Below are 17364 nucleotides of genomic sequence, written 5' to 3'. Positions count from 1 at the left end.
CACTCTCTGACACTCTCTGACACTCTCTGACACTCTCTGACACTCTCTGACAGTCTCTGACACTCTCTATCACTCTCTATCACTCTCTATCACTCTCTGACACTCTCTGACACTCTCTGACACTCTCTGACACTCTCTATCACTCTCTGACACTCTCTGACACTCTCTGACACTCTCTATCACTCTCTATCACTCTCTGACACTCTCTGACACACTCTGACACTCTATCACTCTCTGACACTCTCTATCACTCTCAGACAGTCTCAGACACACTCTGACACTCTCTGACACTCTCTGAAACTCTCTATCACTCTCTGACACTCTCTGACACTCTCTGACACTCTCTATCACTCTCTATCACTCTCTGACACTCTATGACACTCTCTGACACTCTCAGACACTCTCTGAAACACTCTGAAACTCTCTATCACTCTCTATCACTCTCTCACACTCTCTGACACTCTCTGACACTCTCTATCACTCTCTGACACTCTCTGACACTCTCTGACACGCTCTGACACTCTCAGACACTCTCTGACACTCTCTGACACTCTCTATCATTCTCTGACACTCTCTGACACTCTCTGACACTCTCTATCACTCTCTATCACTCTCTGACTCTCTCTGACACTCTCTATCACTCTCTATCACTCTCTATCACTCTCTGACACTCTCAGACACTCTCAGACACTCTCTGACACACTCTGACACTCCCTGAAACTCTCTATCACTCTCTATCACTCCCTGACACTCTCTGACACTCTCTGACAGTCTCTATCACTCTCTATCACTCTCAGACACTCTCTGAAACACTCTGAAACTCTCTATCACTCTCTATCACTCTCTGACACTCTCTGACACTCTCTGACAGTCTCTGACACTCTCTATCACTCTCTGACACGCTCTGACACTCTCAGACACTCTCTGACACTCACTGACACTCTCTATCACTCTCTGACACTCTCTGACACTCTCTGACACTCTCTGACACTCTCTGACAGTCTCTGACACTCTCTATCACTCTCTATCACTCTCTATCACTCTCTGACACTCTCTGACACTCTCTGACACTCTCTGACACTCTCTGACACTCTCTATCACTCTCTGACACTCTCTGACACTCTCTGACACTCTCTATCACTCTCTATCACTCTCTGACACTCTCTGACACACTCTGACACTCTATCACTCTCTGACACTCTCAGACACTCTCAGACACTCTCAGACACTCTCTGACACTCTCTGACACTCTGACACTCTCTGACAGTCTCTATCACTCTCTATCACTCTCAGACAGTCTCAGACACACTCTGACACTCTCTGACACTCTCTGAAACTCTCTATCACTCTCTGACACTCTCTGACACTCTCTATCACTCTCTATCACTCTCTGACACTCTCTGACACTCTCTGACACTCTCTGAAACACTCTGAAACTCTCTATCACTCTCTATCACTCTCTGACACTCTCTGACACTCTCTGACACTCTCTATCACTCTCTGACACTCTCTGACACTCTCTGACACTCTCTGACACGCTCTGACACTCTCAGACACTCTCAGACACTCTCTGACACTCTCTGACACTCTCTATCATTCTCTGACACTCTCTGAAACTCTCTATCACTCTTTATCACTCTCTGACACTCTTTGACACTCTCTGACACTCTCTATCACTCTCTATCACTCTCTGACACTCTCTGACACTCTCTATCACTCTCTATCACTCTCTGACACTCTCAGACACTCTCAGACACTCTCTGACACTCTCTGACACTCCCTGAAACTCTCTATCACTCTCTATCACTCTCTGACACTCTCAGACACTCTCAGACACTCTCTGACACTCCCTGAAACTCTCTATCACTCTCTATCACTCTCTATCACTCTCTATCACTCTCTATCACTCTCTATATCTCTCTGACACTCTCTGACACTCTCTGTCACTCTCTATCACTCTCTATCACTCTCTGACACTCTCAGACACTCCCTGAAACTCTCTGACAGTCTCTATCACTCTCTATCACTCTCTGACACTCTCTGACACTCTCTATCACTCTTTATCACTCTCTGACACTCTTTGACACTCTCTGACACTCTCTATCGCTCTCTATCACTCTCTGACACTCTCTGACACTCTCTATCACTCTCTATCACTCTCTGACACTCTCAGACACTCTCAGACACGCTCTGACACTCTCTGACACTCCCTGAAACTCTCTATCACTCCCTGACACTCTCAGACACTCTCTGACACTCTCTGACACTCTCTATCACTCTCTATCACTCTCTGACACTCTCAGACACTCACTATCACTCTCTGACACTCTCTGACACTCTCTGACAGTCTCTATCACTCTCTATCACTCTCAGACACTCTCAGACACACTCTGACACTCTCTGACACTCTCTGAAACTCTCTATCACTCTCTATCACTCTCTGACACTCTCTGACACTCTCTATCACTCTCTATCACTCTCAGACACTCTCAGACACACTCTGACACTCTCTGACACTCTCTGAAACTCTCTATCACTCTCTATCACTCTCTATCACTCTCAGACACTCTCAGACACACTCTGACACTCTCTGACACTCTCTGAAACTCTCTATCTCTCTCTATCACTCTCTGACACTCTCTGACACTCTCTATCACTCTCTATCACTCTCAGACACTCTCAGACACACTCTGACACTCTCTGACACTCTCTGAAACTCTCTATCACTCTCTATCACTCTCTATCACTCTCTGACACTCTCTGACACTCTCAGACACTCTCTGAAACACTCTGAAACTCTCTATCACTCTCTATCACTCTCTGACACTCTCTGACACTCTCTGACACTCTCTATCATTCTCTGACACTCTCTGACACTCTCTGAAACTCTCTATCACTCTTTATCACTCTCTGACACTCTTTGACACTCTCTGACACTCTCTATCACTCTCTATCGCTCTCTGACACTCTCTGACAGTCTCTATCACTCTCTATCACTCTCTGACACTCTCAGACACTCTCAGACACTCACTATCACTCTCTGACACTCTCTGACACTCTCTGACAGTCTCTATCACTCTCTATCACTCTCTGACACTCTCAGACACTCTCAGACACACTCTGACACTCTCAGACACTCTCTGAAACTCTCTATCACTCTCTATCACTCTCTGACACTCTCAGACACTCTCAGACACACTCTGACACTCTCTGACACTCTCTGACACTCTCTGACAGTCTCTATCACTCTCTATCACTCTCAGACACTCTCAGACACACTCTGACACTCTCTGACACTCTCTGAAACTCTCTATCACTCTCTATCACTCTCTGACACTCTCAGACACTCTCTGAAACACTCTGAAACTCTCTATCACTCTCTATCACTCTCTGACACTCTCTGACACTCTCTGACACTCTCTATCATTCTCTGACACTCTCTGACACTCTCTGAAACTCTCTATCACTCTTTATCACTCTCTGACACTCTTTGACACTCTCTGACACTCTCTATCACTCTCTATCGCTCTCTGACACTCTCTGACAGTCTCTATCACTCTCTATCACTCTCTGACACTCTCAGACACTCTCAGACACTCACTATCACTCTCTGACACTCTCTGACACTCTCTGACAGTCTCTATCACTCTCTATCACTCTCTGACACTCTCAGACACTCTCAGACACACTCTGACACTCTCAGACACTCTCTGAAACTCTCTATCACTCTTTATCACTCTCTGACACTCTTTGACACTCTCTGACACTCTCTATCGCTCTCTGTCACTCTCTGACACTCTCTGACACTCTCTGACACTCTCTATAACGCTCTATCACTCTCAGACACTCACTATCACTCTCTGACACTCTCTGACAGTCTCTATCACTCTCTATCACTCTCTGACACTCTCAGACACTCACTATCACTCTCTGACACTCTCTGACACTCTCTGACAGTCTCTATCACTCTCTATCACTCTCTGACACTCTCAGACACTCTCAGACACACTCTGACACTCTCAGACACTCTCTGAAACTCTCTATCACTCTTTATCACTCTCTGACACTCTTTGACACTCTCTGACACTCTCTATCGCTCTCTGTCACTCTCTGACACTCTCTGACACTCTCTATAACGCTCTATCACTCTCTGACACTCTCAGACACTCTCTGACACTCCCTGAAACTCTCTGACAGTCTCTATCACTCTCTATCACTCTCTGACACTCTCTGACACTCTCTGACACTCTCTGAAACTCTCTATCACTCTCTATCACTCTCTGACACTCTCTGACACTCTCTGACACTCTCTATCACTCTCTATCACTCTCTGACACTCTCTGACACTCTCAGACACTCTCTGAAACACTCTGAAACTCTCTATCACTCTCTATCACTCTCTGACACTCTCTGACACTCTCTGACACTCTCTATCATTCTCTGACACTCTCTGACACTCTCTGAAACTCTCTATCACTCTTTATCACTCTCTGACACTCTTTGACACTCTCTGACACTCTCTATCACTCTCTATCGCTCTCTGACACTCTCTGACAGTCTCTATCACTCTCTATCACTCTCTGACACTCTCAGACACTCTCAGACACTCACTATCACTCTCTGACACTCTCTGACACTCTCTGACAGTCTCTATCACTCTCTATCACTCTCTGACACTCTCAGACACTCTCAGACACACTCTGACACTCTCAGACACTCTCTGAAACTCTCTATCACTCTTTATCACTCTCTGACACTCTTTGACACTCTCTGACACTCTCTATCGCTCTCTGTCACTCTCTGACACTCTCTGACACTCTCTATAACGCTCTATCACTCTCAGACACTCACTATCACTCTCTGACACTCTCTGACAGTCTCTATCACTCTCTATCACTCTCTGACACTCTCAGACACTCTCAGACACTCACTATCACTCTCTGACACTCTCTGACACTCTCTGACAGTCTCTATCACTCTCTATCACTCTCTGACACTCTCAGACACTCTCAGACACACTCTGACACTCTCAGACACTCTCTGAAACTCTCTATCACTCTTTATCACTCTCTGACACTCTTTGACACTCTCTGACACTCTCTATCGCTCTCTGTCACTCTCTGACACTCTCTGACACTCTCTATAACGCTCTATCACTCTCTGACACTCTCAGACACTCTCTGACACTCCCTGAAACTCTCTGACAGTCTCTATCACTCTCTATCACTCTCTGACACTCTCTGACACTCTCTGACACTCTCTATAACGCTCTATCACTCTCTGACACTCTCAGACACTCTCTGACACTCCCTGAAACTCTCTGACAGTCTCTATCACTCTCTATCACTCTCTGACACTCTCTGACACTCTCTATCACTCTTTATCACTCTCTGACACTCTTTGACACTCTCTGACACTCTCTATCGCTCTCTATCACTCTCTGACACTCTCTGACACTCTCTATCACTCTCTATCACTCTCTGACACTCTCAGACACTCTCAGACACGCTCTGACACTCTCTGACACTCCCTGAAACTCTCTATCACTCCCTGACACTCTCAGACACTCTCTGACACTCTCTGACACTCTCTATCACTCTCTATCACTCTCTGACACTCTCAGACACTCACTATCACTCTCTGACACTCTCTGACACTCTCTGACAGTCTCTATCACTCTCTATCACTCTCAGACACTCTCAGACACACTCTGACACTCTCTGACACTCTCTGAAACTCTCTATCACTCTCTATCACTCTCTGACACTCTCTGACACTCTCTGACACTCTCTATCACTCTCTATCACTCTCTGACACTCTCTGACACTCTCAGACACTCTCTGAAACACTCTGAAACTCTCTATCACTCTCTATCACTCTCTGACACTCTCTGACACTCTCTGACACTCTCTATCACTCTCTGACACTCTCTGACACTCTCTGACACTCTCTGACACTCTCAGACACTCTCTGACACTCTCTGACACTCTCTATCATTCTCTGACACTCTCTGACACTCTCTGAAACTCTCTATCACTCTTTATCACTCTCTGACACTCTTTGACACTCTCTGACACTCTCTATCACTCTCTATCGCTCTCTGACACTCTCTGAAACTCTCTATCACTCTTTATCACTCTCTGACACTCTCTGACACTCTCTGACACTCTCTATCACTCTCTGACACTCTCTGACACTCTCAGACACTCTCAGACACTCTCTGACACTCTCTGACACTCCCTGAAACTCTCTATCACTCTCTATCACTCCCTGACACTCTCTGACACTCTCTGACATTCTCAGACACTCACTATCACTCTCTGACACCCTCTGACACTCTCTGACAGTCTCTATCAATCTCTATCACTCTCAGACACTCTCAGACACACTCTGACACTCTCTGACACTCTCTGAAACTCTCTATCACTCTCTATCACTCTCTGACACTCTCTGACACTCTCTATCACTCTCTATCACTCTCTATCACTCTCTGACACTCTCTGACACTCTCTGACACTCTCTGACACTCTCAGACACTCTCAGAAACACTCTGAAACTCTCTGACACTCTCTGACACTCTCAGACACTCACTATCACTCTCTGACACTCTCTGACACTCTCTGACAGTCTCTATCACTCTCTATCACTCTCAGACACTCTCAGACACACTCTGACACTCTCTGACACTCTCTGAAACTCTCTATCACTCTCTATCACTCTCTGACACTCTCTGACACTCTCTGACACTCTCTATCACTCTCTATCACTCTCTGACACTCTCTGACACTCTCTGACACTCTCAGACACTCTCTGAAACACTCTGAAACACTCTGAAACTCTCTATCACTCTCTATCACTCTCTATCACTCTCTGACACTCTCTGACACTCTCTGACACTCTCTATCACTCTCTGACACTCTCTGACACGCTCTGACACTCTCAGACACTCTCTGACACTCTCTGACACTCTCTCTCATTCTCTGACACTCTCTGACACTCTCTGAAACTCTCTATCACTCTTTATCACTCTCTGACACTCTTTGACACTCTCTGACACTCTCTATCACTCTCTATCACTCTCTGACACTCTCTGACACTCTCTATCACTCTCTATCACTCTCTGACACTCTCAGACACTCTCAGACACTCTCTGACACTCTCTGAAACTCTCTATCACTCTCTATCACTCCCTGACACTCTCTGACACTCTCTGACACTCTCTGACACTCTATATCACTCTCTGACACTCCCAGACACTCACTATCACTCTCTGACACTCTCTGACACTCTCTGACAGTCTCTATCACTCTCTATCACTCTCTGACACTCTCTGACACTCTCTGACACTCTCAGACACTCTCAGACACTCTCTGAAACACTCTGAAACTCTCTATCACTCTCTATCACTCTCTATCACTCTCTGACACTCTCTGACACTCTCTATCACTCTCTATCACTCTCTGACACTCTCTGACACTCTCTGACACTCTCTGACACTCTCTGACACGCTCTGACACTCTCAGACACTCTCTGACACTCTCTGACACTCTCAATCATTCTCTGACACTCTCTGACACTCTCAGACACTCTCTGACACTCTCTATCACTCTCTATCACTCTCTGAAACTCTCTGACACTCTCTGACACTCTCTATCACTCTCTGACACTCTCAGACACTCTCTGACACTCTCTGAAACTCTCTATCACTCTCTATCACTCTCTGACACTCTCTGACACTCTCTGAAACTCTCAGACACTCTATCACTCTCTGACACTCTCTGACACTCTCTGAAACTCTCTATCACTCTCTATCACTCTCTGACACTCTCAGACACTCTCTGACACTCTCTGAAACTCTCTCTCACTCTCTATCACTCTCTGACACTCTCTGACACACTCTGACACTCTCTATCACTCTCTGACACTCACTATCTCTCTCTGACACTCTCTGATACTCTCAGACAATCTCAGACGCTCACTATCACTCTCTGACACTCTCTATCACTCTCTATCACTCTCTATCACTCTCTGAAACTCTCTGACACTCTCTGACACTCTCTGACACTCTCAGACACTCTCAGACACTCTCAGACACTCTCTGAAACTCTCCATAACTCTCTATCACTCTCTATCACTCTCTGACACTCTCAGACACTCTCTGAAACACTCTGAAACTCTCTATCACTCTCTATCACTCTCTCACACTCTCTGACACTCTCTGACACTCTCTATCACTCTCTGACACTCTCTGACACTCTCTGACACGCTCTGACACTCTCAGACACTCTCTGACACTCTCTGACACTCTCTATCATTCTCTGACACTCTCTGACACTCTCTGACACTCTCTATCACTCTCTATCACTCTCTGACTCTCTCTGACACTCTCTATCACTCTCTATCACTCTCTATCACTCTCTATCACTCACTGACACTCTCTATCACTCTCTGACACTCTCTGACACTCTCTGACACTCTCTGACACTCTCTGACAGTCTCTGACACTCTCTATCACTCTCTATCACTCTCTATCACTCTCTGACACTCTCTGACACTCTCTGACACTCTCTGACACTCTCTATCACTCTCTGACACTCTCTGACACTCTCTGACACTCTCTATCACTCTCTATCACTCTCTGACACTCTCTGACACACTCTGACACTCTATCACTCTCTGACACTCTCAGACACTCTCAGACACTCTCAGACACTCTCTGACACTCTCTGACACTCTCTGACACTCTCTGACAGTCTCTATCACTCTCTATCACTCTCAGACAGTCTCAGACACACTCTGACACTCTCTGACACTCTCTGAAACTCTCTATCACTCTCTGACACTCTCTGACACTCTCTATCACTCTCTATCACTCTCTGACACTCTCTGACACTCTCTGACACTCTCTGAAACACTCTGAAACTCTCTATCACTCTCTATCACTCTCTGACACTCTCTGACACTCTGTGACACACTCTATCACTCTCTGACTCTCTCTGACACTCTCTGACACTCTCTGACACGCTCTGACACTCTCAGACACTCTCAGACACTCTCTGACACTCTCAGACACTCTCTATCATTCTCTGACACTCTCTGAAACTCTCTATCACTCTTTATCACTCTCTGACACTCTTTGACACTCTCTGACACTCTCTATCACTCTCTATCACTCTCTGACACTCTCTGACACTCTCTATCACTCTCTATCACTCTCTGACACTCTCAGACACTCTCAGACACTCTCTGACACTCTCTGACACTCCCTGAAACTCTCTATCACTCTCTATCACTCTCTGACACTCTCAGACACTCTCAGACACTCTCTGACACTCCCTGAAACTCTCTATCACTCTCTATCACTCTCTATCACTCTCTATCACTCTCTATCACTCTCTGACACTCTCTGACACTCTCTGTCACTCTCTATCACTCTCTATCACTCTCTGACACTCTCAGACACTCCCTGAAACTCTCTGACAGTCTCTATCACTCTCTATCACTCTCGGACACTCTCTGACACTCTCTATCACTCTTTATCACTCTCTGACACTCTTTGACACTCTCTGACACTCTCTATCGCTCTCTATCACTCTCTGACACTCTCTATCACTCTCTATCACTCTCTGACACTCTCAGACACTCTCAGACACGCTCTGACACTCTCTGACACTCCCTGAAACTCTCTATCACTCCCTGACACTCTCAGACACTCTCTGACACTCTCTGACACTCTCTATCACTCTCTATCACTCTCTGACACTCTCAGACACTCACTATCACTCTCTGACACTCTCTGACACTCTCTGACAGTCTCTATCACTCTCTATCACTCTCAGACACTCTCAGACACACTCTGACACTCTCTGACACTCTCTGAAACTCTCTATCACTCTCTATCACTTTCTGACACTCTCTGACACTCTCTATCACTCTCTATCACTCTCAGACACTCTCAGACACACTCTGACACTCTCTGACACTCTCTGAAACTCTCTATCACTCTCTATCACTCTCTGACACTCTCTGACACTCTCTATCACTCTCTATCACTCTCTGACACTCTCTGACACTCTCAGACACTCTCTGAAACACTCTGAAACTCTCTATCACTCTCTATCACTCTCTGACACTCTCTGACACTCTCTGACACTCTCTATCATTCTCTGACACTCTCTGACACTCTCTGAAACTCTCTATCACTCTTTATCACTCTCTGACACTCTTTGACACTCTCTGACACTCTCTATCACTCTCTATCGCTCTCTGACACTCTCTGACAGTCTCTATCACTCTCTATCACTCTCTGACACTCTCAGACACTCTCAGACACTCACTATCACTCTCTGACACTCTCTGACACTCTCTGACAGTCTCTATCACTCTCTATCACTCTCTGACACTCTGAGACACTCTCAGACACACTCTGACACTCTCAGACACTCTCTGAAACTCTCTATCACTCTTTATCACTCTCTGACACTCTTTGACACTCTCTGACACTCTCTATCGCTCTCTGTCACTCTCTGACACTCTCTGACACTCTCTATAACGCTCTATCACTCTCAGACACTCACTATCACTCTCTGACACTCTCTGACAGTCTCTATCACTCTCTATCACTCTCTGACACTCTCAGACACTCTCAGACACTCACTATCACTCTCTGACACTCTCTGACACTCTCTGACAGTCTCTATCACTCTCTATCACTCTCTGACACTCTCAGACACTCTCAGACACACTCTGACACTCTCAGACACTCTCTGAAACTCTCTATCACTCTTTATCACTCTCTGACACTCTTTGACACTCTCTGACACTCTCTATCGCTCTCTGTCACTCTCTGACACTCTCTGACACTCTCTATAACGCTCTATCACTCTCTGACACTCTCAGACACTCTCTGACACTCCCTGAAACTCTCTGACAGTCTCTATCACTCTCTATCACTCTCTGACACTCTCTGACACTCTCTGACACTCTCTATAACGCTCTATCACTCTCTGACACTCTCAGACACTCTCTGACACTCCCTGAAACTCTCTGACAGTCTCTATCACTCTCTATCACTCTCTGACACTCTCTGACACTCTCTATCACTCTTTATCACTCTCTGACACTCTTTGACACTCTCTGACACTCTCTATCGCTCTCTATCACTCTCTGACACTCTCTGACACTCTCTATCACTCTCTATCACTCTCTGACACTCTCAGACACTCTCAGACACGCTCTGACACTCTCTATCACTCTCTATCACTCTCTGACACTCTCAGACACTCACTATCACTCTCTGACACTCTCTGACACTCTCTGACAGTCTCTATCACTCTCTATCACTCTCAGACACTCTCAGACACACTCTGACACTCTCTGACACTCTCTGAAACTCTCTATCACTCTCTATCACTCTCTGACACACTCTGACACTCTCTGACACTCTCTATCACTCTCTTTCACTCTCTGACACTCTCTGACACTCTCAGACACTCTCTGAAACACTCTGAAACTCTCTATCACTCTCTATCACTCTCTGACACTCTCTGACACTCTCTGACACTCTCTATCACTCTCTGACACTCTCTGACACTCTCTGACACTCTCTGACACTCTCAGACACTCTCTGACACTCTCTGACACTCTCTATCATTCTCTGACACTCTCTGACACTCTCTGAAACTCTCTATCACTCTTTATCACTCTCTGACACTCTTTGACACTCTCTGACACTCTCTATCACTCTCTATCGCTCTCTGACACTCTCTGAAACTCTCTATCACTCTTTATCACTCTCTGACACTCTCTGACACTCTCTGACACTCTCTATCACTCTCTGACACTCTCAGACACTCTCAGAAACACTCTGAAACTCTCTGACACTCTCTGACACTCTCAGACACTCACTATCACTCTCTGACACTCTCTGACACTCTCTGACAGTCTCTATCACTCTCTATCACTCTCAGACACTCTCAGACACACTCTGACACTCTCTGACACTCTCTGAAACTCTCTATCACTCTCTATCACTCTCTGACACTCTCTGACACTCTCTGACACTCTCTATCACTCTCAGACACTCTCTGAAACACTCTGAAACTCTCTATCACTCTCTATCACTCTCTCACACTCTCTGACACTCTCTGACACTCTCTATCACTCTCTGACACTCTCTGACACTCTCTGACACGCTCTGACACTCTCAGACACTCTCTGACACTCTCTGACACTCTCTATCATTCTCTGACACTCTCTGACACTCTCTGACACTCTCTATCACTCTCTATCACTCTCTGACTCTCTCTGACACTCTCTATCACTCTCTATCACTCTCTATCACTCTCTGACACTCTCAGACACTCTCAGACACTCTCTGACACTCTCTGACACTCCCTGAAACTCTCTATCACTCTCTATCACTCCCTGACACTCTCTGACACTCTCTGACAGTCTCTATCACTCTCTATCACTCTCAGACACTCTCTGAAACACTCTGAAACTCTCTATCACTCTCTATCACTCTCTGACACTCTCTGACACTCTCTGACAGTCTCTGACACTCTCTATCACTCTCTGACACGCTCTGACACTCTCAGACACTCTCTGACACTCACTGACACTCTCTATCACTCTCTGACACTCTCTGACACTCTCTGACACTCTCTGACACTCTCTGACAGTCTCTGACACTCTCTATCACTCTCTATCACTCTCTATCACTCTCTGACACTCTCTGACACTCTCTGACACTCTCTGACACTCTCTATCACTCTCTGACACTCTCTGACACTCTCTGACACTCTCTATCACTCTCTATCACTCTCTGACACTCTCTGACACACTCTGACACTCTATCACTCTCTGACACTCTCAGACACTCTCAGACACTCTCAGACACTCTCTGACACTCTCTGACACTCTCTGACACTCTCTGACAGTCTCTATCACTCTCTATCACTCTCAGACAGTCTCAGACACACTCTGACACTCTCTGACACTCTCTGAAACTCTCTATCACTCTCTGACACTCTCTGACACTCTCTATCACTCTCTATCACTCTCTGACACTCTCTGACACTCTCTGACACTCTCTGAAACACTCTGAAACTCTCTATCACTCTCTATCACTCTCTGACACTCTCTGACACTCTCTGACACTCTCTATCACTCTCTGACACTCTCTGACACTCTCTGACACTCTCTGACACGCTCTGACACTCTCAGACACTCTCAGACACTCTCTGACACTCTCAGACACTCTCTATCATTCTCTGACACTCTCTGAAACTCTCTATCACTCTTTATCACTCTCTGACACTCTTTGACACTCTCTGACACTCTCTATCACTCTCTATCACTCTCTGACACTCTCTGACACTCTCTATCACTCTCTATCACTCTCTGACACTCTCAGACACTCTCCGACACTCTCTGACACTCTCTGACACTCCCTGAAACTCTCTATCACTCTCTATCACTCTCTGACACTCTCAGACACTCTCAGACACTCTCTGACACTCCCTGAAACTCTCTATCACTCTCTATCACTCTCTATCACTCTCTATCACTCTCTATCACTCTCTGACACTCTCTGACACTCTCTGTCACTCTCTATCACTCTCTATCACTCTCTGACACTCTCAGACACTCCCTGAAACTCTCTGACAGTCTCTATCACTCTCTATCACTCTCGGACACTCTCTGACACTCTCTATCACTCTTTATCACTCTCTGACACTCTTTGACACTCTCTGACACTCTCTATCGCTCTCTATCACTCTCTGACACTCTCTATCACTCTCTATCACTCTCTGACACTCTCAGACACTCTCAGACACGCTCTGACACTCTCTGACACTCCCTGAAACTCTCTATCACTCCCTGACACTCTCAGACACTCTCTGACACTCTCTGACACTCTCTATCACTCTCTATCACTCTCTGACACTCTCAGACACTCACTATCACTCTCTGACACTCTCTGACACTCTCTGACAGTCTCTATCACTCTCTATCACTCTCAGACACTCTCAGACACACTCTGACACTCTCTGACACTCTCTGAAACTCTCTATCACTCTCTATCACTTTCTGACACTCTCTGACACTCTCTATCACTCTCTATCACTCTCAGACACTCTCAGACACACTCTGACACTCTCTGACACTCTCTGAAACTCTCTATCACTCTCTATCACTCTCTGACACTCTCTGACACTCTCTATCACTCTCTATCACTCTCTGACACTCTCTGACACTCTCAGACACTCTCTGAAACACTCTGAAACTCTCTATCACTCTCTATCACTCTCTGACACTCTCTGACACTCTCTGACACTCTCTATCATTCTCTGACACTCTCTGACACTCTCTGAAACTCTCTATCACTCTTTATCACTCTCTGACACTCTTTGACACTCTCTGACACTCTCTATCACTCTCTATCGCTCTCTGACACTCTCTGACAGTCTCTATCACTCTCTATCACGCTCTGACACTCTCAGACACTCTCAGACACTCACTATCACTCTCTGACACTCTCTGACACTCTCTGACAGTCTCTATCACTCTCTATCACTCTCTGACACTCTGAGACACTCTCAGACACACTCTGACACTCTCAGACACTCTCTGAAACTCTCTATCACTCTTTATCACTCTCTGACACTCTTTGACACTCTCTGACACTCTCTATCGCTCTCTGTCACTCTCTGACACTCTCTGACACTCTCTATAACGCTCTATCACTCTCAGACACTCACTATCACTCTCTGACACTCTCTGACAGTCTCTATCACTCTCTATCACTCTCTGACACTCTCAGACACTCTCAGACACTCACTATCACTCTCTGACACTCTCTGACACTCTCTGACAGTCTCTATCACTCTCTATCACTCTCTGACACTCTCAGACACTCTCAGACACACTCTGACACTCTCAGACACTATCTGAAACTCTCTATCACTCTTTATCACTCTCTGACACTCTTTGACACTCTCTGACACTCTCTATCGCTCTCTGTCACTCTCTGACACTCTCTGACACTCTCTATAACGCTCTATCACTCTCTGACACTCTCAGACACTCTCTGACACTCCCTGAAACTCTCTGACAGTCTCTATCACTCTCTATCACTCTCTGACACTCTCTGACACTCTCTGACACTCTCTATAACGCTCTATCACTCTCTGACACTCTCAGACACTCTCTGACACTCCCTGAAACTCTCTGACAGTCTCTATCACTCTCTATCACTCTCTGACACTCTCTGACACTCTCTATCACTCTTTATCACTCTCTGACACTCTTTGACACTCTCTGACACACTCTATCGCTCTCTATCACTCTCTGACACTCTCTGACACTCTCTATCACTCTCTATCACTCTCTGACACTCTCAGACACTCTCAGACACGCTCTGACACTCTCTATCACTCTCTATCACTCTCTGACACTCTCAGACACTCACTATCACTCTCTGACACTCTCTGACACTCTCTGACAGTCTCTATCACTCTCTATCACTCTCAGACACTCTCAGACACACTCTGACACTCTCTGACACTCTCTGAAACTCTCTATCACTCTCTATCACTCTCTGACACTCTCTGACACTCTCTGACACTCTCTATCACTCTCTATCACTCTCTGACACTCTCTGACACTCTCAGACACTCTCTGAAACACTCTGAAACTCTCTATCACTCTCTATCACTCTCTGACACTCTCTGACACTCTCTGACACTCTCTATCACTCTCTGACACTCTCTGACACTCTCTGACACTCTCTGACACTCTCAGACACTCTCTGACACTCTCTGACACTCTCTATCATTCTCTGACACTCTCTGACACTCTCTGAAACTCTCTATCACTCTTTATCACTCTCTGACACTCTTTGACACTCTTTGACACTCTCTATCACTCTCTATCGCTCTCTGACACTCTCTGAAACTCTCTATCACTCTTTATCACTCTCTGACACTCTCTGACACTCTCTGACACTCTCTATCACTCTCTGACACTCTCTGACACTCTCAGACACTCTCAGACACTCTCTGACACTCTCTGACATCCCTGAAACTCTCTATCACTCTCTATCACTCCCTGACACTCTCTGACACTCTCTGACATTCTCAGACACTCACTATCACTCTCTGACACCCTCTGACACTCTCTGACAGTCTCTATCACTCTCTATCACTCTCAGACACTCTCAGACACACTCTGACACTCTCTGACACTCTCTGAAACTCTCTATCACTCTCTATCACTCTCTGACACTCTCTGAAACTCTCTGACACTCTCTATCACTCTCTATCACTCTCTATCACTCTCTGACACTCTCTGACACTCTCTGACACTCTCTGACACTCTCAGACACTCTCAGAAACACTCTGAAACTCTCTGACACTCTCTGACACTCTCAGACACTCACTATCACTCTCTGACACTCTCTGACACTCTCTGACAGTCTCTATCACTCTCTATCACTCTCAGACACTCTCAGACACACTCTGACACTCTCTGACACTCTCTGAAACTCTCTATCACTCTCTATCACTCTCTGACACTCTCTGACACTCTCTGACACTCTCTATCACTCTCTATCACTCTCTGACACTCTCTGACACTCTCTGACACTCTCAGACACTCTCTGAAACACTCTGAAACACTCTGAAACTCTCTATCACTCTCTATCACTCTCTATCACTCTCTGACACTCTCTGACACTCTCTGACACTCTCTATCACTCTCTGACACTCTCTGACACGCTCTGACACTCTCAGACACTCTCTGACACTCTCTGACACTCTCTCTCATTCTCTGACACTCTCTGACACTCTCTGAAACTCTCTATCACTCTTTATCACTCTCTGACACTCTTTGACACTCTCTGACACTCTCTATCACTCTCTATCACTCTCTGACACTCTCTGACACTCTCTATCACTCTCTATCACTCTCTGACACTCTCAGACACTCTCAGACACTCTCTGACACTCTCTGAAACTCTCTATCACTCTCTATCACTCCCTGACACTCTCTGACACTCTCTGACACTCTCTGACACTCTATATCACTCTCTGACACTCCCAGACACTCACTATCACTCTCTGACACTCTCTGACACTCTCTGACAGTCTCTATCACTCTCTATCACTCTCTGACACTCTCTGACACTCTCAGACACTCTCAGACACTCTCTGAAACACTCTGAAACTCTCTATCACTCTCTATCACTCTCTATCACTCTCTGACACTCTCTGACACTCTCTGACACTCTCTATCACTCTCTATCACTCTCTGACACTCTCTGACACTCTCTGACACGCTCTGACACTCTCAGACACTCTC

This window comes from Heterodontus francisci, chromosome 8 (assembly GCF_036365525.1).
Source record: "Heterodontus francisci isolate sHetFra1 chromosome 8, sHetFra1.hap1, whole genome shotgun sequence".
Taxonomy (NCBI): domain Eukaryota; kingdom Metazoa; phylum Chordata; class Chondrichthyes; order Heterodontiformes; family Heterodontidae; genus Heterodontus; species Heterodontus francisci.
Note: the sequence above shows the minus strand (reverse complement) of the source record.